The sequence below is a fragment of the Ambystoma mexicanum genome, chromosome 5p, assembly GCF_040938575.1.
Source record: "Ambystoma mexicanum isolate Mex_15411 chromosome 5p, UKY_AmexF1_1, whole genome shotgun sequence".
NCBI classification, from domain to species: Eukaryota; Metazoa; Chordata; class Amphibia; order Caudata; family Ambystomatidae; genus Ambystoma; species Ambystoma mexicanum.
The window spans coordinates 390,844,735-390,869,513 of NC_090930.1; positions in this window are offsets into that span (position 1 = coordinate 390,844,735).

Here is a 24,779-nt window from a genome sequence, read left to right on the forward strand (position 1 = left end):
GATCCAGGTTTGTCAAGTATACTGCTAAATGATATTGGTTGTCTGCCCATTTGCCAGATGGATCGAGGCTGGGCCCTGTTCATATGCTGACGCTCTAAGAGCAGCTTCATTTCTGGTCAGGGATGTTTTCCCAAGATGCGGCGTGTTTGAAGTCCTGCGATCTGACAACAGCCCTCACGTCGCCAATGAACTGCTTCAGCACATCGCAGCCTTGCTGGGCATCAAGCACACATGTCCCTATGTGTACAAAGGAGTGCATAGCCAAAACTCAGCAGAGCACCAAGAAAAACTGGCTTCACTGTTTGCCATTGGTATTGTTTGAATTGTGCAATAAGCCAGGCTCCGACCACCATTTAACGCCCCATTGAGTGGTGACAGGATGGCGCATGCATCATCCCCGGGCTCCTCCCACAAGGGCACTGGAGAATTGTTAGAACAGTGCAGATGTGTTAGGACAGGAATTGTTTGAGTATGTTACTTCTCTGGTTTCTAGTGCTTCTTTTATCTCTTGCCAGAAACAGCAGATCCAGGGAGGGCCTGAAGACAACGAAGAGATTGACTGCAATGACACATGCGCCTAAGTTTACAGGCCCTCAGGTGGTTGAGGTCGTAGCAGACCAGGCAGTAAGACTATCTTTGAAAACCGCTTGGAATCATCTTCAGGACGTCAAGCCCTACAAAACAGTAGCCTCACCTGGCAACAAAGTTTCAGTGACCGAAAGGGCCAAAGTTCAGGACTCGATTAACTACAAGTGCGTGCAGAACTCACTGAGTTAAGGAGATTAGGCCACCCCATTGTCTGACGATCCCAAGCAGCAGAGGCAACCCCTGAAACACTTGCACACATTCATGAACAAAACACTGTCTGTTTGTTATTTCTTTTTTTCGTTTGCACATGCAGGTTGACACAAATATATATATTACCTTGTCTTCATAAAATATTTGGCCCAAACATATCCTCAACTTGAACACAGTGCATCCCTGTTCTTCCTACATTAAGAGACCCCTCAGTAAGAAAGGTCTGAGAGGAGGTGTTTGCTTTTGCTGTTAGTGATTATTTAGTTCACAGAGCTTGACTGACAAATACTAACAAAGTAATGCTATTTGTTTAAATATGAAGGAAACAACAAAGAACATTTTTATCATGGTGTGTTTATTCCTACCCAGTGGCTTAATGGGCTATACTATTCTGGCAACTGTATGTGGCTGGTAGCACTACCGCTGTGCCTTTACTAACATTGCCCCGACCCAAGCAGGAGGCCTAACCATGTCAGGTGGAAGAGAAGACACTGCCGATAAGGTAAGTAGAGGTAAGCGCAATGTTCTCGCAGAAATGAAGGGAGTTGACATGTATCTCACTGACACAGCACGAGTATCTGACAACATGTGGTACAAACAGGTGACCAAAGTAGGTAAGGAAACCACCAGGGAGAGCTCTTATGTCTGCTCTTTAATCCCCTATGCAATGAGTACTTCTAGAACGTTCATAGCAACTGAAATACCAGCAGCAATAGGACAGTGCCTGATGTACCTCGCAAAGGTGCAAATGCGAGGGACATTTTAAAGGAGAACAGCAATATTGAGATGGATGTCCAAAGGGACCATCCCATATGAAGATAGTTACATAAAGACATTAGACATGTTGAACAATTATTGGCAGCTAGATGAATGATTACAGTGCATAGCTGATGGGCCAGACAAGGGAGAGACAAAGACTATCACCCTGAGGGAATTGCCATGTCCTTGGACAAGAGTGAAGGAGATAGGAGGAGAGCCTGGATTCTGGGAAAGGCCACGGATATTAGTGTATGGATGAGTGTACACAAACGATGGATGGGAAGATGAATTGGTGTGAAGCAAGGCACTGATACAAGCACAGTAAGCAGTGCTTGATCCTGGGGTAATAGAGCCATCTACAAGTCCACGGACTAGTCCAGTTGTACTAGTGCCAAAGGCAGGATCCAAGGGGTTGAGATTTTGTTTCGATTATAGAGCTCTTAATGCAGTCACTACGATTGATGTCCATCCTTTACCCATGTCAGCTGAGCTGATGGATGAACTTGGAACAGCTAAGTTCCTAAGTACATTTGATCTAACATCCAGATATTGGCACATAGCTCTGACAGACCATGCCAAGGAGAAAACTCAATTTTGTACCCCAGGAGGACTCTACGAGTTTAAGGTTATGCCTTTTGGACTCAAATTTGCACCTGCTACATTTCAAAGGTTGGTAAATGGGATGGAGGACGTCTGCATGGCATGCTTGGATGACATTGCAGTGTTCAGCCCAACTTGGGAAGACGTCTTGACCACCTTGCATATGTTTTGCAGGCTCTTGAACAGGCCCATCTGACCATAAAGGCTAGTAAATGTCAAATTGGTCAGAGTAATGTGGTCTACTTCGGACATGAGGTAGGAGGAGGTGAAATGAGGCCATTGCCTAGCAAAGTACAAGCTGTACAAGACTGCGACACCCCTACGACTCAATCCCAAGTGAGAGCCTTTTTAGGTCTCACAGGTTACTATAGGAACTTCATTGAGAACTATGGGAGCATAGCTTCTTCCTTGAATGTGATCTCACCCAAATTCCCCCAGAAGGTCGGGTAGAATGAGGAGTGTACCAAGGCATTTAAGAAAGCCCTTTGTCAAGCTCCAGCCTTGAGAGTTCCTGACTACAACCATTTCTTTATTGTACAAACTGATGCTTCAAATACAGGAATAGGTGCAGTTTTGAGTCAACTGGATGAGAAAGGCAGGGAACACCACATCTGCTTCATCAGTAGGAAACTAAAGGACTGTGAGACAAGGTGGGCAACTAATGAACGTGAATGTTTTGCCATTGTGTGGTCTATGAAGAAGTTTAGACCATACATGTATGGATCTATTTTTGTAATTCAAACAGACCACCAACCAGATGAAGGGGTAGAATCCTAAATTATTAAGATGGTTAATCAGCCTCGGGGGTTTGATTTCACCATAGAACACTTGTCAGGGTTTAATGACCAACATGCTGATGGTCTCTCCAGAAAGTATGACCGACTGGAGTAAGGAGATTCATCCAGGAGTGGATTAAATACTCCTGTCCCTTAGTTGCAGGGAGGGGCGGGGTGGCAGTGTTAGGGAGTAGTCTCATAAATGTGTTAATTCCCTTCCACCTTAGAGACCCCCAGCTCTTTTGCTGGACTTTAAGACTCTTCATTTTTATAATTTTTATCCTGGAGAGAGTGAGACCTTTTCCCACTCTCTCATGTATTTTTCCTTGATTTGAACTCTGTGTTTCTTTTGGTTTTGGAGTCTGACAATCTCCATAGGCATCATCTTTTTTACATCCTGACACACAGCACCTTCAGTGCAGTGGCACAGGGAAGTCTTTCAGATTTCCCAAAGGTTTAAATACATGCTCTTGGATAAACTACTGTTTCCAAGAGCAGTAAATTGAAATTGACTTTACTTACATTTGTAACGGTCAAGACCCAGCACACACTATCTCACAATAGGGTGCTGCAGGGGTTGTTTAGTATCCCCTTTGTCTAGTTTCTCATTTAGCATGTATATGTTACGTTTTCTACAATTAATGGTTGGTGGCCATGGTTTACTTTTTCCTACCATTGTGTGTATTTACTGCGGGCTGCAATTGCAGCTACAGTAAAGCACTGATGGGTGCTCATTTTGTCAAAATGGCCCGGTCTTCTTTTTTCACCATTTCTTGTTGTAAAGGTCCTTCTTGAGATTTACTCTGCACGCCAAACCAGGTTTGGTCCCTTTGTTCATTTGGTCTTTGGCAGTGTTCACTGCTGAAGCCCGCCTCTGGCTCCAACGTGTCTGGGAGGGCACGAAGGGAGAGAGGTTCCCGAAACGCCCTGTGCTTAGGCTCCTTGGTTACAGGAATGCACCCAAAGGTGATTGGCTGGCTGGCTATCCTTGGAGGACAGCCACCATGTGGTGTGATTGACAGCAAGGCTGTGAATGAATGGAAAAAACTTGTATAAAAGGCAAGATTTTTTGCTTGGCAGGCAGAATCTACCACTGGACGAAGGAAACCAAAGAAGAACTTGGAAGATACGCCTGCTGCAACTCCTGGACTGTTGGCTTCCCTGGAAAAGCCCTGTAAAGGACGATTTCTCTCCTTGGGTTGGTGGGACCAATCAACCCCACGACAAACTCATCTGGTCATCTTCTCAGAGCTGGCTGTACTTCCATTGCTGCTGCAGAAACCGATTGCCAGAGAGAGGAACACCAGAATCGAGTGCATCATTTTTAAGCCAGACCCGAGCTCTGGGAAGATCCTCCGGACTCCCTAGAAGTAGGGCTCGCCAAGCCTGAGCCACCTCAACAGAGTGCTGGACCCCAGAGGCAAGGAAAGCCCAAACAGTGTCCAAAAACGACAGTAGTGCTATTCACAAGAAGCTGAAACCGAAAAGTGCAGCTGATCTGAACTTTGTCCATTTCTGCCACCGACCTTCAAACCATAGTGCAGGAGTCCCCAGACATCTTCCCTCTTGTCCCCATGACTGAGGCCCAGGAACATCAGGATCTACCATACTGCAACAGAAACAGAAACCAGCTGGAACCAATTTCTTCAGACCTAAAGTACTGTGAACTAAGGGGTATTTACCTCTTGCTGTTGAGTTTGATTGTTCTCAGTTGAGACTTGTGTGTACTGCCTTTTGTGCAGTTGCTTGCAGCTCTGCCTTTCACAAACCTCCCAGCTTGTGGCCCAACAGTGATTTATTTTGCAACAAAAACTCTCTATAACATTGTGCAATACTTTTTACTTACCTTAAGAAGAACTTCAGCTCCCCTAGACTTTGCACAAGTGACATTGGCTGCCCAGGCTCCCTGATAGACTCTTCTAACCTCTGATTTTGTGTTTTGATCTGTCCCTCCAAAAAGTCATACATTCCTTACTTGTATAGCTGGGAAAGGGTTAATCTACATTGCATTGGGCGGTTCAAAAGTACTTAACAGTTTCATAAATGTGTTCATCATTGTTTTCTCCCTCTAACATTTTCCTTTTGACACCAACCTCAGTATTGCTCTAAATGTACCAGTGATATATCAATGTCCACAGTGTCCTAGTTACTGAAGTCAACTGAGGGTGTAGGAAGTGTCTGTGTGCCACCCCAAAAGGGTATCTACCAATTTATTGAAACTGAGAGTGTGTATTCTGAAGTATATTTAAGTGTTACATGTTTTGCTCCCTTCTAAAGAAGGCTTATTCAACTGACTGTTAAATAAATTAATAATTGTTTAATGAAGAAACCTTGAGTGTAACTGTATATTTGAATACCTGTGTCTGTGAAACTCTATGTTGCAACCACACAGCTCCCATTTACCCCTCTTGAGATAAACCTAGCTGCTCAGTCACTCTACCAACTTGTGTAGTACATGCTTCTACCAAAAGTTGGGTTAACTATTGCCAAGAGGACAAGGCTGGTGCAGTCTCCCACAGGGTACTGTATAGAATCTTGCCTAACAGGTATCATCATGTCTAACCATCTGCATTGTCTACAAAGCTTTCTGGGGCCCAGGTCCAAAATACCTTCAGCTATCCCTCTGCAATACCTCCCCTCTCAAGCTCTTTGCTCCTCTACCTCTAACTCCCTCAGGGTCAGTCGTATTTCAAAGAAATGAGCTCGGGGTTGATCTCTGTCTTCAGCTGGGGCCTCCCTCTGGAACAGCCTCCCTGCCAATCTAAAACTTGAAGAGAACCATCTCCGGTTCCGGAAGCACCTCAAGACCTTCCTCTTTGCTTCTGCCTTTGCTCCCCCTCTCCCCTGCTGATCTGTTCTCCCTTGGCACTGTGCATATGGCCACCATCTGTCTTCCGGGCCCAGGTACCTGCTCACCTTGCCACCCTCCCGCACTAACTCCGGGCCACCCCTTGCACTGGGGTCTGTATCTGTACTCATACAGCCTCCCCTTTTTCTTCCTGCACTTATCAGACCTACCCTGTCTGCTGCCTTAAACCCACACTTGCCAATTGCTGGCGCACTACCACTGTTTGTTGCCTTTATTATTTATTTATTATTATTTATCTGTATCTCCTTTGATCCGCACTTACCACTTTTCCCCCTTCCATGCACTTTTCCCCTCCTCCTCTCCCATGCAATTGCACGTTATCAATGTCACTGGGCCTAGTAAGATAGTTGTTTTGTTCTCCCCTGTTCCCCTCCCTTGCTTTTTGACTCTCTGAAACACTTTTGTACGAATGTGATAGGAATAAAATATCAATATCAATGTCAACAGCATTCGGAATACCTGCTGAAGAAACTGCAATGCATCCAAAACACAGCAGCCAGACCTCTCCTCAAATTATCACGAACAGACCACTTCACTCCAGTGCTAATGATGCTAAACTGGCCGCCAATCAAACAACAAATCACGTTCAAAGTATGTGCATAATGCACAGAGCAATCCATGGCCAAGGAGCAGAGTTCCTACAAAAGAAAATCATCATTTAGGATTTACCAACTGACAAGAATGCTCAGATCAAGCAACGGTATCCGCTTGGAACCAAAACCATACACGAGAAAATAACTCCTTCCAACTGGCAGCAAAAACCTGGACCTCCCTCCCAAAAGAAATACACAATACGAAAGGATCACCTAAAATTCGGAAACATACTTAAAACCTGACTTTTTTAATTCAGAACCAGATGGAAAAAAATGAAAACACTGGCACCACTCAAAACAGAATGCGCATTAACAAGCACACATTGGAGGAGAAAGCCGGGGAGGGCGGGACCCCAAGATACATCTCCTCCTACCTGAGGCATCTGTTACAGATGGGTACCTCACCTGAAGAAGAAGGTGCAAAACCAAAAAACAGGCAACTACCGGAGCTCAGGGAGCCCCCTAGAATTCAGATGGAGGAAACCCCCACCCTTGGAGCCCAAGGAGGTGTTGGAAGGCGCATCCCATGATAGCCTAAAGGCAGACCCTTAACAACCCTAACCTTCACCGGGGGGTGGGCGAGGCATCACCACCAACTTGCACTACAGTCCACTAGTCAGTTATGTAGACAAGCCACTACCAATCAGAAAATTCAGAAAATAACGCATGACAGAATGCCTCAAAACACAACAGAGGCAGAGGCACCTAACACAGATGTCCGAAGCAAGTAGGTAAGATGGAATGACCCACTAACCCGACCGCTAAAACCTAATGCTGCGCATTCACCTCTCAAACGCTAAACAAACACAAGCATAACCTATTGCACAGCAATCCCCATGCACTTCACTACACTGCAACAACAAAACTAATCACACATAATCCTACACAACAGCACATGGCAGACTGCCGAAACTGAGAAATCACACCTATGATCAGTGAACGGTGTCAACCGAACTGAAGCTGTCAACAGCACATCACAACTCTCTCTCTGCCTTTTCCTCACTAAGCCCCACAAACCCTTTCTACCCTCTTTCCTTTCAGATCCATCAGAGCACCAGGGGACCACTCCGGTGGTGATAGTGCGCTGTATAAATGGCTTTTAACATTAACATTAACTTTAACATTAACATTAATAGCTTTGGCATTACCCCTACCAATGCTACAGATTGCCTCTTAACTTATATATATGGAAACCAAGTAAAGTATTATTAAATCTATTCACATTTTAGATGATCAACGCATTCTCATTCTAGCAGTATTTACTTGGAATTTAATAAGTCAAGATGCTCCCTTATTTTCCACTACTGAAACTTTAATCTTATGGCCACTAAGATGCTTTATATGTTTGTATCACCTAATCAGAAACTGAAAACAATGGCAAGTCTCATTTAAATGTTTTTGATCATAAAATTAAGATAAAGAAACAAGAGTTGCAAAGAGACATTAGAAGTTTGAAGAATGATAAAAACACCAGGAAGGGGGATTTTTGTGGTCTGTAAACTAAATTGAAATCCGATTACAGAAATAGGCTAAAAGGCCAAATAAAACACAATTGCAATAAGTCTTAATGAGGCTATGATGAAAATATTACGATTTCATTGATCAGGGGATTTTGTAAAATATATAAACAATATTAATAGTAGTCAATGCTGGGCTCTAACTAACCCTATATCGGAATCTGCATGCACTGCTCATTTTCAACACTTTTATCGACTGGAGAATGAGACAAATACAGACCTAACAATTACAGATTTACCATCATGGGATAGATATTTTGAAATTGGAGCTTTTGAGGAAAAAAATAAATTAAATAAAAGAACTCTAGAAATGCTGAGCCAGACTGTTTGCCAAACATAACCCTAAAGTTGAACCCCAAGCTCTGGGCTGGCTTATTATATCAGCTATTTAATTTTACAAAATAACCTCCTTAATACCAGAGTTATGGAACATGTGCAACATTGTACCAATATTTAAAAAGGAGGATTTTTTGAAGACTGACACTTGTAGGCCAACAGCCCTGTTAGACTCATGCTATAGGATTTCTATTAACATATACGTATGTTGGGGAGAGGAGGAAGAAAAACTGGCACCATTTCAAGTTGGGTTCAGGAAAATTGGGGACCATGTTAAACTGTTAAATGCTAAATGTTAAATAGTTTTATTTGTAATCTACTGAAAAAATAACTTGGGGATTGGATAGTCTCCCACTATAGTCTGCATGTATACGCTTGTCAGTGGCTTTTTATTGCGTTGATAGGAACCACCTTTAGAGTAAACAAAAAATGTGGGGTATTCTTAATAGTTTGTTGAAAATGATAATGGTGTTATACACCAATACAGTAATTCAAGTTATATTAACTAATTGTGAATTACTCTCTAGGGAAATCATGACATTTGAAATGAAATAATATATGTCAACATTTTGCAGACAATTAAACATTCTTTGTATGTGGATTAAAATACAATGATAAAGAAGAAATAATCTAAAGTTCTGGTAGAATTTGTAGATGAATGTAGAAATGTATTAGTTGAGATTGGATGTAGAGAAGATAAACCATTGAATTAAAACACTTTAGTAAACAGGAAACTATGATTTGTATTGCTGTTTAACTAAACGAAAGTATTGAAACCTACAAAACATATAAACCAACCATATGCAAAAGTGAAATTTAAAATGGTATGTTTACCAAATATTTGAGGAAATGCCCTAATAATAGTTATAGTTATGCTCATAGGTGTTTAGGTTGAATTTAATATACTCATTGGAAGTGATGGGTCCTAGAAAAGAAATGTATAGGAGCTTTATATATTATTGTGTGTTTTGGAAATGAAGGCAAAACTATGTGACAATGAAACATCTAATCTTGGAATGTGAACAGACAAAAATATGAGGTTTTCTCATTTTTAAAAATGTGTTTATGATTCGAAATATGTTTTTTTTTTAGACTTGATTAATTAATAGGAACCAGGCCGCCTAATTATGGCAACGCTAATCATAGCATTATAGCCGGTAACATAGCTCAGAAGGGTGAGCTCTCACAGCTGTGATCTGTGTTTGATCTGCAGATCGCAGGTTCTAATCCTGGTAAGACCAACTCAGCCTTTCATCCATCCTTCCAAGGTCAATAAATCAGTGCTCACTTCGGTTCAGTGATAAGTGTAGGTAAATATGTTCTCCATGCAGCACTTTGTGGTCACTCATTAGACTTGTGTTGTAGCCTGTGCTTTATTAGTGGAAACATGTAACTATTGATTCATAATTTGTATGCATTGTGAAAGCAATTATGGTTCTCTACACAAATTAATTGGCAATGGTGTGATGGGGACTAGAAGGGGAACCAGTAACATCTTTGGGGCTGAAAAGGGTTTAAGGGAAGTACACCCCACCCCCTTAATCTCTTTTTCAATGGTGTACTGGAAGAGTTCCCGATGGATACATCAGACACTCCCTCGTTAATGCAAGAAAGCATTGTGATTCTTTTTATTTGTGGATGATGTGGTCCTTTTGACACACACTCCTATAGGAGCGGGCAACCCATTTTGTTACATTTTGTAGATCTAAAGCCCTGGAAGCAAACACTGATAAAACAAAAGTTATGACGTGTGGCAGAAATCAGGGGCACAGAGTGTGTTTCGTTATTGTCATTGAAGTGGCAGTGATTGAAGAAGTTTATCACTTCCAATATTTGTGTGAAAGAATGTCTACCAATGGCACATGGCTTAATCATGTGTCAAAAGCAAATGTGAATTTGGGAAGAAAATGTAATGGTATCTTAGTCCTTGTTGTAGTGTCAGGTTTAATTATTTAGCACCTGGAATAGAAATCTAGCGGGTGCATGATCTGGCCGGCGCCCTGTATGGTGCAGAAGTAAAAGCCCTTCAGGTGACGGAAAATAATTTCCTGAAAAGTGTATAACAGATCCTGCTAGCACACTGAATATTCCACTTTCTATAGAACCAGGCCATTTATATATTTCGGATCAAATAGTTGTAAAGGCAAATTTATATTGGATTTGTATTCGGTCTATGCAGTTTCACATGAAATATCGGGTAGCGCTGCAAGACGTCTTGTTATATGAAAATGTGAGCACCCTCCTGTGGTTCGCACTTATTAGGAGAACTCTCTCCAAGTTGAAGTTGGAAGAATTGTGGGATTGGTCTGAAACTATTAATGTCGCCAGAGGGCAAATAGCTTTGGATGCCTATACTGACTACATTTTGGGAGATTAATAGGGATTCATCACAAGTTTGGCGGTGCAGGAAAAAAGTGGCAGTTATTTGGTTACTGCCACTTTACCCGCACGGCCAAACTCCAAGTTTGGTGGTGGGTTGACTGGATTTACCTGCAGCTCCGAGCTGCCAGTGATTCTGGCACCCCACCACCACAGAATATTGGTATTACTGACATCAGTATTAGCAGTGCTGGTAATACCAGCTATTCCCCCCATGAAACCCTATGCCGGTCATTCTGGCATTTCAAGTGCAGGTAACGGTATTACCATTTTGGTGGTATCCCACTGGATTTACCGGTGGCATACCACCAAAATTGCCATAAACCCTATGATATGGCATTTGATATGATATGATATGGCATTTATAAAGCGCTATACACAAGTGTTTCTCAAAATGCGTAGAGTTATCCATGGGATATGATTATTTTTTTGTAAAAATGATTTTGCAATGGAAGCCTATCTGTCTTTTATTGAAGATCCTTTGCAGCAATCTCTGTTTGAGAAGATGTGGTTAGGACATTTGTCACTTGCCATGGTAAAAGGTTAAGTGGGATAATTAGAACTCTCCTATGTGTGCCATTTGTACATCTTCTAGGGGAACATTGCAACATTTCCTTTTCACCTGCCCTATGTATGATGAAAAAAGAAAAGGAATGTAAAGGCCTGTTTGAGGAATAGAGGCATATGAAAGCTGCATCTAGTCGAACATCTATGTATAAGTGATAAATACATGGATGTCATTTTTGCTGTCTCACCTTTTTTAGGGAGTGCATGGAGAAGGTATTTTATATGAATAATGCAATATGTTGTATATAGATGTGTCTTTTGAAGCGTGCTAAGGTACGGGGGATCGTTTTAACTAAGCTTGAATTGATTTGTTGTGTACTCAACTGCGAAATGTATTTCAGCATTTGTATATAGCTTTTACTGCAATTTCTTGCATTGGATATTATATTTCTGTATTTGTTTGTAACTGTTTTGGCAATTTATGCTGAAATAAAGTTTAAGATTAATGATGGTATAGAATGAATGAATGTATAATATATGATGAATTCCTGTACATAAACTTTGCATAGGATTACATTTTCTATTTACATATAAAGAACATATATTTTTACTTTTGCCAACCATAACACAATAAAAAGAAAAGATAAGGTGAGCAAAGTGGAATTTCCCTCAATTTCCGACTCAGACTCGGATTGGACCCAGGTAGCCAATTAGGGATCTGGGGAGGGTAAACCTTGCAAAATGCAAAGCAAGGTCACTTAGTCACTTATGCCAGAGAGGTCACTGTAAAACGTGTACCAAAACCAGGAAACGGAAATCATACAGGCAAACCAATCCCTGACAATGTCCTTCTCTCCCAACCAGAACACCCAGAATGAATCAGGGAAATTAAATTAGCAGATGGAAAAACCCTTCAAAGCCAGGAAATCCATTGGGGTTAACTAAACGATTCTAGAGCCTCTCTATTATCCTCACCTGGCCAACCGCACCACAGCAGGCTATGCACTGCACATGCAGATGGCCCAGCCTCTCCATGCATATAGAAGAGTTTCAAAATGGCCCACAGGGCTCTTATAAACTTAGGCCAGCCCACTTTGCTGCATTCTGACCATCAGAAAGTGAGAGATCCTCACTGATCATAAACTTCACATACCTTAAGCACACAGCTGTAGGCGCTCAGTCATAGTCCCACAAAGGAGGTGTGGAAATGCTACTCTATAACCATTGCAGCTAAACCCAATGTTTTGGGTGACAGGAGCTGGAGGCTTTGTTGAAGAAGGCTTGATGCTGAAGATGGTAGAGGAAAGATGCTGCAGAGTCTTTAACAAAGGCTGGATACTGGAGAGTTCTGAAGAGGAGAGCTGGAGAGGTGGAAGTAGGAGAGTGGAGGAGGTGGCTCCTAGAGGCGAAAAGAAAATTGGGAAAGTTAAGGGGTGATGGAAGAGGAAGTAATATCATAGCAAAGGAGGAAGTAGAACAATGAGTAGAGAGGCAGAAAGAAATAAGAAGAGATGAAAGGATGGAGGAAGTAAAACCATAAGTACATTGAAGTAGATAATATGATCAGAGGATAGGAATGAGAAAGAAAAACCAAGAGAGGAGTGGAAGAAGAAGACAAGAGCATAGTGAAGGAGGGAGTAAGTAAAACATGTAAGTGAATTCAAGGAAGGAGTAACCTCAGAAAATCCAGAGTGGAGTGAAGGGTGGAGACAGTAACTGGAGAACTGGTGGCATTTGTAATATGAAGCGAGTTGAAAGAGGTGGCAGGAACAGGTCATGGTGGTAGTAAGGAGAAAGTGAACGAACAAGAGGAGGAGGAGAAAGAGGTAAGCACAGGAGTGGAGATCACAGATGACACATTTTCAGATGAGGCATGTGAGGAGGAAGGGCTAGGTGTTGACAAGATATGGGGGAGAAAAAAGAAAACAAAAGAGCAAAGAGATTGTAATTTTATTAGGGAATTAACTAGAGAGCAAAAACGTTAGCTAGAGGTAGGAGGTTCTTGGCCTATCTGACAAGTGACAGGAGGATTCAGTGGTGGTCAGAGAGCCTGGCTGTAGTTTAAAGATGCGATGGGAAGAACAGACTCAGAAAGGAAGGTTAGAATAGGCACATCCTTCTGCCTAGCTCTTGGTTGACGCTCATGTCATATGGAAGAGAACCCCAAAGGTAATACAGAATATCAATGGCTGGTTTAATTTTGCAGTACAGGATCCTGGAAAGGCTGCAATTAGACTCAAATGAGCAGCGGAAGGGCTCAGATCATCCTTGGGGCTGCATCATCAGAGAGGACGCAGATATCTGGTCTGGAATTTTGAAAATGTGATGACAGAAACTTGAAAGCCTAAAGGTTCACCCTGAGAATGGGAAAGAATGAGTAAGTGACAAAGATTTAAGAAGGCCAATCTATGTTTTGGTGATTTCTTGAGAAGGTCCAGTTTACATTTAACTTGGCACAGGGCAGTATAAGGTCCCTAATAAATAACTTGAATTTTGAGCACCTGTCCTGGCATCATATATGGTGGTTAGAAGTAGGATTAAGAAGACCTGGATTTGTAGTTCATCCCAAAATTCTGTTTCCGACAAGTCCGTCAAGGCAGGACCCAAAAGTGGAAAACCAAAAAGTGGCTTTGGTATTGCATTTGATGATACTTTCCCTTCCACCCATCTTGTAAGATCACAAAGGGGTGGAAACCAGGCAGGAGCCCCACACTGAGGAAAACCACCATCCAGGTACAAAGGACAATTATTTACCCCCATAGTACACTCTGCATCCAGGCCCTAACCCTTTTTTGTTAAGTGTGTGAACTGGACTTCCACTTCTGTAAAAACATTACCCGAAGGTATGATGGCACCTAGGAAACTGAGTGAGGTGCCACGGTTGTGGGTCATTACCCTGATCACTGCCATACTGTACCTCTAGGCACCACATTTTCAGATATTTTACCTGAAAAAAGTAGAGCTGGCAGTAGTTGAAACTTTTTTGGTAGGGACAGTTGTGAAGGCTAAGATCTCTTATGGCTGCTTCGGGGTGGGGAAGGCTTCTTCTCCCGCCATGCCAACCGGGATGATGTTGGTCACTAGCATCTTGAGTCCAAGAGACCATCAGGATGAACACAACCTCCACATTGTTAATTTATCCCCTACAAACATCCACATCAAGCCAGGTCAATTATTGGCCTACTTCGAGCTTCAGTTCCCGTATGACCTGGAGAAAGAGACAGATGTCGTTTGGACATGTTGGGAGCATCATCTCACAACACTTTGGCAATCACACCACCATCTGTGACCAACAAAGAAAATTGCTACAATCATCCAAAGGAGCTGGGCCCTTAATCCAATAAAAGAAGTGCCTAAGAGCGAAGGATTCCCTGCAGCGAATAAGCAGCTAGAAGGAGAATCTACAAAAGATGACCTCAAGGACTGCTTAGAATATCACAACTCAGTACAGCAAGGGGGTAACAAAGGCCTAACCTACCTTGAACATCACATACATCGATATTTAGTCTCAATACCACCCAATGTGGATTTCCAATTCAGCAACATGTGAATGGAGGCTGGAATTCCCACTGGAACACACCTGAAGCCCTGAAGGGGCTTCCTAAGGAGCCAAGCAATGGGTGAAGTTGTTACCTCTTGGCCTCCTAAAGCCATGAACATCCAGGGACAGGTAATTGATACTAAATAAGACCTGTGAAGATCAAAGATCATGCTGAGCTGACCAGGAACATCTGAAGGAACTTTGCAGGACACTGCCAGGAGAAGGATAAGTAGTCAAGTCAGGGAGGTTCAGGAACAGCCACAAAGCCCCTCATCCAAGTACAGAGGACCAAAGTAGACCTTCCCTTGCTGTTCCAAGGACAGGTGGATGAAAGGTTACAGGAGGCCAGGTAAAGTGTTGAATAGAAAGAGGATTAGAAGACCTGGAAGCAATTCTGGTCCTGGCAATCAACCCTACCTCACCAGAATCTTTAAAAGGGAACAAGTTGCAAAGGAGTACTTCCTACAAAAAAATCCACCAAAAAGGCCAGTCCTGAGGGCATTATGGATGATGGCCTTGGGGGTGATTTAATAAAGTCCTTTGAAGATTAATCAGACTCAGAAATACCACACCACCAAGCCACTGGTAGAGACTATCCCCTGCAGGAGAATGTCCTAGTCCAGAGGTATGGGGTTCACAAGATAATGGGGAAGGGTTTGAGGTTGCCCTAGCAGTAGGGGGTTCTAGTTCTCCATCTAATAAGCCTGTACACATAGGCTAGGCATGCCAAAACCCTTGGTTTTACTTCCACTGTCCTTTGCTATGACTATATTATATGATATGATATGATATGATATGATATGGCATTTATAACACGCCTATACACAAGTGTTTCAAGGCGCGACGAGGCAAGGGAGGGGAAAACAGTTGGAAGACAGACAACAATCCTATTAGGCCAGGTGTCATTCAGATCGTGCAAGTGCAAGGGTAGGGAGAAAGGGAAAATTGCCTAGGGGAAGGGAGAGGGGAAAGTGCAGTACATGGGATAGACAAATAAATAAGATAAATAAAAGCAGCTAAATGGTGGCAAGTGCAAGGTAAGAGCAGAACCTAAGTGCTGGTAGGGGGACTGTAGGGATACAGAAAACAGTCCCTAGGAGCGGGGGTTGCCAGGGAGGCAGGGCAGGCATGCAAAAGGCGGGGGCTGGCCCCAAGATCAGAAAGGGTGGCCAGGTAACCAGTGCAGTTTTCAGCCAGGAATTTCAGCAAGGCAGAGAAAGCAGAAGCAACGAGCAAGGTTTTGAGGTGTTTCCGAACCGGAGATGGTTCTCCTCAAGTTTCAGGGAAGCAGGAAGGCTGTTCCAGAGGGATGCCCCTGTCGAAGAGAGAGATTGCCCACCAACGTGTTGCTTGGAGAAGCGACTAACCCTGAAGGAGTTGGAGGTAGATGAGCGAAGAGGCCAAGAAGGTAGGTACTTGGGAAGAGGGAGTTGAAGGTGATGTGGCCCAGGCCCCAGAAGGCCTTGTAAACAATACAGAGGGTTTTGAACTTAATCCTTGCAGCCACTGGGAGCCAGTACAGAGATTTCAGTCCTGGAGAGATACGATCCCTGGGCTTGAGGCCAAGGACAAGTCTGGCAGTCCTGTTTTGGATAAGTTGCAGAGGGCGGAGAGTAGAGGCAGGCAGCTTTAGATAGAGACTGTTGCAATAGTCCAGCCTAGAGAGAACCAGGGCTCTGGAGACGGTGAGCTTCTGGGGCAAGGAGAGGAAAGGAAGAATACCTCTGAGGAGGTGCAGCTGGAAGTGTTACTTCTTAGAGACATCAGAGATGTGAGGAGAGAAGGAGAGTGTGGAGTCAAAGATGACCCCAAGGTTTTTAGCCTTGCAGATGGGAGCAGGAAGAGGTCCAAGAGAGGCCGGCCAGAGAGCTGCAGGGAAGGAGGGAGTGGGTGTGCCAATGAGTATAATCTCAGTCTTACTGGCATTAAGGCAGAGGTCATTGGCGGCACACTACTCCTGAATAGCAGACAGACAGTCAGAGATGAGGGAAGGAGAGGAGGAGGCCGAGGGTTGCCTGAAAATGAGCTGGGTATTGTCCGAATAGCACTGAAAATTGGGGCAGAGAGCGGCGATGCGGTGTGCAAGGAGTGCCAGGTATTGGTTGAACAGCCAAGGAGAGAGGTTAGATCCCTGGGGGACACCACAGGTAGATAAAAAGATATCTGAGAGGAAGGACCCAAGTTGGACCTGGGATTGGGGCAGAGAGCGGCGATGTGGTGGGCAAGTAGTGCCAGGCAAATACTCTCTCTTCTTACATCGCCTTAATTTAATGGGAGTTATGTAACAAGGTTCCCTGCCTGGCTCTCTTGACCATGTCCCAGCTATATCAGTGAGCCAGATACCTAGCCAATATACCTGGGGGCAGTATAGGGAGGATCATCTGGTCACCCTCCCGTTGTCTCCCTCCATTGGCAGGGTTCTGTCACACTGTTCAAGGCCCCCCTGAACCTTACCTGAAATTGGCTCGATTTAGAAAATGCACTACACCCACATTTCAAACCAGGTACCCCAGAAATCCCTGTTATGCTCCAGACCACAAGTCTCTTTAAGTAAAATCAGTTAATCCAGGAAGTGGAATTAGGGATTTGAGGGAGGATAAACTTGCAAAATACCGTCACCTAAGCCAGGAGGACACTATACAATATGTACCAGGGCCAGGCCATGCGAATCATGTGGGCAAACCAACCTCAAATGGACTATATACCCACAATACACTTCTCTACTAACCAGAAACCCCAAAATGGCCACTGAAATTAAATTATCCATTCAAGGACAGGAAAATCATGGGTGAACCCTAAGAGGCTCCCTAATACCCTTACCTGGCGGAAAGAAGCAGCACAGCTGGATATCCTCTGCACATGCAGCTTGCTGATCCTCTCAATGCACACTGAAGAGTTTCAGAATGGCAATCAGGGCTCTTATAGATTTAGGACAGCCCTCTCAGCTGCTTTCGGACCAACATAAACTGAGTGAGCCTAGCCAATCAGAACCCTCACACTCCTTAGAAACACAGCAGCAGGCCCTCAGCCCTAGTTCCCCACAGGGGAAGGGGAATGCTACTATATAAGCCAGGAAGCCCAGCCCAGTTTTGGGTGACAGTAGCACAAGGCTTTTTGGGGAAGGCTGGCAGTTGAAGACTGTTGGAGAGGAGAGATGCTGGGGAGACCTTGGAGAACATTGAAGACAGGAAAGTACTAACAGGATAGTTGGAGAGGTGGCAACAAGTAAAGGAGCAGATGACATCTAGAGGAGAGATGAAAGTGGTGAGACTTAAGGGGGTGAGAGAGGAGTGATTAATAGCAAAGTAAAGAAGGGAGGACAAAGAAAACACAGCCCTTCTAGACCTCTTTGCTTTTTTTAACACTATTGATCACACCATCTACAAAAATATATCCAATGCCATGGGGTGAAAATCATAGGCACATTTCTTCACTGGTTTACAGCCTTCCTCACTAACATCCCTTCCTATTTATTCCACAACAGGCAAATACTAAAAGGATCCTCCCTATCTCCTCTGCTCTTCAACATATATGTGTAATCCCTCAAACAGTCCCTTAGAAATCACAACATCCACTTTCAGCAATATGCAGACAGCACTTCTGAATGTCCTCCGACTCACAACTCCACACCCTCAGAAATTGCCTTTCCACAATGACCACATGGATGGCCACCCACTTCTGCAAACTGAACCCATCCAAAACAAAATACTTCATCTTCTGCCACCCACGTGCACAAATTAGACCTCGCCCTCTGGATCAAAAAGTTTACCTCAGACAAAGCCAGACATTTCCCTCTCCCACCAGTCAAGTGCCTAGGCTTCACCATCGACCCCCACATTTCCTTCACACAACACATAGCTGCTATAATACAAAACATGCAGACTACAGCTACACCTGCTATACAAGATAAGACATATGCTTCCCAGTATGTCTTCCATTATGCAATCCAGACACTAATCGTCCAGCTGGACTACGGAATCGCTATCCTCACTGGACTCCCCAACAATATGGTTACAGCTCTGCAAGCCATGCAGAATACAGCAGCATGACTCATTTGAGACCTACCCACTCATCACCCCAGCTCTCTCACAGTTCCACTGGCTACTAATGCCCCAGAGAATCACTTTCAAAGTTCCCTCCATTATATACAAGTCCATCTACCTGAAAGCCACATCTAAACATTCACAACACATTGAAAGACACAACTCACACAAACACCAAATAAGACAACCAACATTGCCCACACATTCCACTCTGCAAGCAAAGCTGAACACAGAAAGAAGCCTTCTCCCAGTGAACATCCAGAGCCTAGAGTGCCCTCCCGCCCCACATCTGTGCCACACCTTCCATCATCGCCCTTCTCAAACGCCTCCTAATGTACCTCTTACCCCGCACCTAACAAACCAGAACACCTTCCCCGCTATCCTTTGCTTATACTGATCTTCCTAACCTGTTTGACAATATTGTAACTTATTATCACTTCCTCCCTTCTGAACCGGTTAGACCAGCATTCCGGAATCCTCTCACTTCACCTAAATAAAAACAAAACTTGGATTATTACTACTAGAAAGCTATATGAAGATGAAAATCCTCATCCAATGTCAGAGGCTCACACAAACCTATCCGAGAAACAGGGAGTAAAGAGATTTTTTGGGGGTATTTTCCGCGTGCATACCTTCATGTAGAATAAACGGGTTTCCTCGGGTGGGGACAATGTTTTTTGCTATTTCAAGCCAGACAAAGATACATCTGAAAGGATGTTTGGGACATATGTTTTCAAAAATCTCCCACACAAGCACACAATGATTGCAAATGTCTATTTGGCATGTTAGTTCTAAAATGTGAACATATCATGCATATTAAAATGTATTCACGATTGAAATTAATTTCGCACTTCATTTTTTGGGGATCATTCTAATCTCCAATGTACCCTCACATACTACAATAGCATTTTAATCACATACACATGAAACACATACACATGAAACACATGTGTTGAGCGCGATACAAATAAAAACAAATATCATATCAATAGCCCTCCCTTTAATCTCCTTAATAAAGAATTCACTGAAGTCACCCTAAAATCTTTTGCAAATTGAGAGAGTGTTTTTTTAGTTTTAAACACTGCATCCTTTTCTTTGCAGCAGAAGTAGTGGGTGAAAGTTTATGTGGGTGAGCCACAAAATACAAAACATTTAGAGTATTTATTTTTTTAAGATCACGTTTCTCTATCCCACAAAAAACTCTTAGATCTCTCTTTTGCAAGTAGAGGGAATTGTCTTCTCATGAGTAACGCTGCCTAAATTAACTCGCTAGCACTAACATTAAGTATTCATCAATGTGACTCTGGTTGGGTGTTGCATTTGTAAGCAAAACGCACTCTTATTCCCTCAATATTGGCTGCTACGGTGGAGGCCCTTACAGCTGACAACACAGCGGAGAACTCCATAAAGAAAGCCTCATGATAGCTGTTATTTATTATGCAAATACTACGCGCCATGGCAACATTGTATCCAGTAGTTTGCTTGTATTTGCTCCAGTACATGGCCTGCATATTCAAATGAAGCCTGCTTACATTGTGCCTACACATTACACAGATTTTGTTTTCCTTGACACTTACCGCAGAACAAACTGCAATTAATGCAGCCTGTTTAAGCAGACAGCACCCAATTAGTTATCATCCATTTTCAGATTGGGATGCCAGACAAAAAAGAAACATGGAGCTGGATTCTTATTCAAAGCAAAATGCATCCAAACTACAGGTTTTCAAAGACACATTTAACTCACAATAGCAAGGATACTCACTTGACCTTTAATGTGAAATGGAGTGTTAATTTTTCTCTGTCACCTCTTAATTGCTTCCTTATTATACTGTTCAGGCAGTTAATTGCTAGACTGAGTGAAAGAGTGTTTTCAGGAGAGAGGAAATGCCACAGCATGAAAGGGAAAAAAGGAGAAGCAGCGCACTCTAGTAATTGGGTCTGATATAACATTAGCTGCATTACTGCTTTTAATGGCATCTACAAAAAATGTATAGGCAAAACCCGATTGTTTCGACTGTGGAGCAAGGTGGGAATAAGTTACTAAGCATGTTTACTTGTTACTTAGTCAGCCGTCAGTTATTCAACATGAACATTTTATTTGCAGATGGGTGCCCTTGCACGGAAAATACTCCGAGGGTGAGCGCCTTTAACAAAGAGGACGTCAAGTGTTTAGGAATAGAGTGCCTGGCTCAATTATATAGGCCCTTCATTTATCTCAACGTGAAGGATTTGTCGTAATGCAGTTGCAACTGGTAGAGTAGAATAGTAACATCAAATCCCCGAGTCGTTCATTCCATTCGAGAAACTTTGGGCTCCTTGAATGTTTCATCTGCATTTATTGGCCATAATAACTCCTCATCAGTTCGTCAATGTCATCATGAATGTGGTCATGTGCCTTGTGTCCTGACAGGTTTTAGTGATTAGATGGACACATATTTCTTACGATTTTGCACACAGTTTGGCTGAAAAATATGTTTGTTCATTCAAAATTCCTATCAGCAAGTGTTGGTTATTATCTAATTGATAGTAGCAGTAACATCCACTACTAAGTACATTTTGAGATGCTAATTAAGCAATAATCCCTGAGCCGCGGGGGCATTACTTGACTCGGTAATGCCCCCGCCACTCAGGGATTATTGCTATTAGTACCATGACCCGCAAGACCAAGGTAATTCAGCACGGTCTGCATGTGCATACACTATCCCAAATGTGGGTGGACATTTTGTGCAGAAATAAGGTTCACACACATTGAGGGATGCACCATTGTGTTGTCAGACCAGAGTTGAGATCAGTAATTTGGGAAGCAAGCGGCTACAGGAGCTGTTGGTTTGATCCTTCACTATAGATCTCCTATTATGAACACCCCTTATTATTAGTAATGACAAAAGCACCTAGTGGGTAGTAGGCCATCACCACTTAAAAAGAACATGTTCAAGATATGTCTCTATAGTTGAGGCATTTCAAAAGATACTAAGATAGTACAATTCTATGGGCTAAAGGTATTTTTCCTACTGTAAATACAATGCAGTGTGCACATAGTCACTCAAATGTCAGATTGTCTAATTGTGCAGTAGAAGTGTAGTTAATCCTTAAGTGGTAAGAATTTTCATGTCACTGTGAACTTATTGCGGAGAACATGATATACGAGTTCTCAGCAGAAGATAGTGTCTATTCTGAAGCACAGATTTGTGCAAGGCAGCAGTAATCCAAGGGAATTGGCCTAGTCATAAATTCCTATATTTACAGTCCCTCAATAAGTTAAAATCACACCACTTGTTAAATTCCGGCCCCCACTAGACAACTAATGATCATTTCTTTAAATGTGTACAACTGTGGCTCTCCTCTGATTATCAATTATAATACTTCTATGTATATGTGTTACAATTATGTATAAGCTGTAAGGTGATTTACACGTGTTTTTACTGGCTACCATATATTAAGTGTGCAAAGCTTTTTATTGCCTTGCAGTCTCACCACCAGATGCTGCACTGCTGGCCGTCAACCATGGCAACCATAAAGGCTTTTTTCCACTTGCATTGAAAGCCAGACTGATGGGTGTGACTGCTTTTAATGTACTAATCCATGTTTTCAATTTAAATGTCCCATAGCATGAGATTGTTGGATGTGTGTTTTGCAATCTTACTTCTTAACAGCATCTTCAATAAAAAAAAAAAAACAACACAACTCACTTTCCTCCCTCCTCCTTGACATCTGAGGCATTGACCAGATTGTTAGAATAATCCAACTAGCATGTGAATTTGGCGATGGAAAAACAAAGGAGATGTATTTGTTGTTCTGCAAGATAAACAGTCAGCCTCCCACTTGTTAACCCGTTCCCTCTAGACTAACCCTACTTGCCCTCGAGACCTGTCGTTTTTATAGGGCACCAGCCATCTGATCATAGAATGCTCTGGAAGTCCAGAATGCTCTGGAATTCCAGAACTCCTTCAGCGCTGCCCAGTTGAACAGAGGTATTAACATCAATTCCGCCACTCGTAATGTATTAGGACTAATACCTCCCATAAATGGTCCCTTTGTGTAAGGTGGGAGGCGGGATTTTGGCATGCTATTCCCGCCTCCCACCTTACACAAAGGGACCATTTATGGGAGGTATTAGTCCTAATACATTACGAGTGGCGGAATTGATGTTAATACCTCTGTTCAACTGGGCAGCGCTGAAGGAGTTCTGGACTCGGTCCCTTCAGGTGGGGTATTTAGGTCATACACCCCCATTACCCCTTCCGGTCAAACTGACGATTCTTTGTCCAAACCAGGTTGTGTCCTTGTGATCCACTGGTCTTAGTCCAGTGACCTTGTCCTAGTTACCCGCGATGGTCAGAAAGGCTCAATGTCAATAGTTCTGGTGCACAAGCACATCCCATTTCATATAGAACAGGACTTCTTCCACTGCAAACAGGGAACACGTTTTTGACTAATCAAAGTTCTGTTATCTTCCTTACTTCTGGAATGAAGTCTAATAGATTGCCAAAGTTCCTAGATAATAGCATGGCCATGTCCTTAACATAGCTACCTGTAACTATACTTCCCCATCTGGTGGCGAGGGTGGGAGCCCTCACCCATCTACAGCACCGAAGCAGATCCGCTTCTCAGCCGTGTCGTACCGTGCCGCAACTCCAGTCCAGGAGCCTCACCCCCTCAATGCGGAGCCTTCATCTGATACACTGACCATCATGTCCTGCAACAGTATACCCCATCCAGCACCCCATTTCACCTTGGGTAGCCCGGGTTGCATGCCTGCATCAGCGGCAACATTGATTTTGGAAAATAAAATGTCGGTCACGATGCAGCGCCACAACGAGGCCAAGCATCCTCGTGGTTGCTAAGCAACCAGTGTTTTGAAATTGCCAGGTGTCCGCCGGCCTCATCAAAGGCCATCTAAGGCCCTGTTTGCCCCTGTTCGCTGCTGGGCGGCACATGGTGACCTTACCACCACTGGATTTTGCCATATCGATTGATTGATATTTTATTTCTATCGCGCTCGTACACAAGTGTTTCAGAGAGGGACAAGGCAAGGGAGGGGAACAGGGGAGAACAAAACAGCGATCTTACTAGGCCCAGTGACATTGAGAACGCGCAAGTGCATGGGAGAGGGGGGAGGGGAAAAGTGCTTGGCAGGGTGGAGAAGTGGAAAGTGCGAAGGAGAGGAGAAACAGATAAATGACAATAAATAAATAATAAAGGCAACACACAGTGGTAATGCAAGCAGCAATTTGCAAGTGCTAGGTTTAAGGCAGCATATAGGGTAGGTCTGATAAGTGCAGGAAGAAAAAGGGGGGCTGCATGGGTACAGATACAGACCCCAGTGCAAGGGGTGATCCGGAGGCAGTGCGGGAGGGTGGAAGGGTGAGTAGGTACCTGGGCCTGAAGGACAGAGGGTGGCCAGGTGCACGGTGCCAAGAGAGAACAGATCAGCAGGGGAGAGGGGGAATAGAAAAGAGGAAGGTCTTGAGGTGCTTCCGGAACCGGAGATGGTTCTCCTCAGGTTTTAGAGTGGTAGGGAGGCTGTTCTAGAGGGAGGCCCCAGCCGAAGACAAAGATCTACCCCCAGCTCGTTTCTTTGAAAAACGACTGACCCTGAGAGAGTTGAAGGTAGAGGAACAAAGAGCTCAAGAGGGGAGGTATTTGCGGAGGGATAGCTGAAGGTATTTTGGACCCAGGCCCCAGAAAGCCTTGTGGACAATGCATCTACTGTAAGTACCTATATGCAGTCAGCCTTGTGCCAGTTCTTCTAAAATAGCGCTTTGTATACGCTCATTGTCGGAGATTGCCGACCCACTGTACACGTAACCATCATCAACTGCACTCTGACTCAAGTTAGGCATTTCGGCCTACCATATTGCCGCGCCATGCTCTGCAAATGTCCACACCACCTGTTAGCCGTATATATTGCCCTAGCACAGCCAGTCAATTGCACACTACAATTACGCACAGCTGTGCATGCATTTCGCCTGAATAACACCTGCAGATAACTCTGCTCTGATTTACACCAATCGATGCCTACTTGCCCACCCATGATACAATTGCGACCCACTCGCGCAAA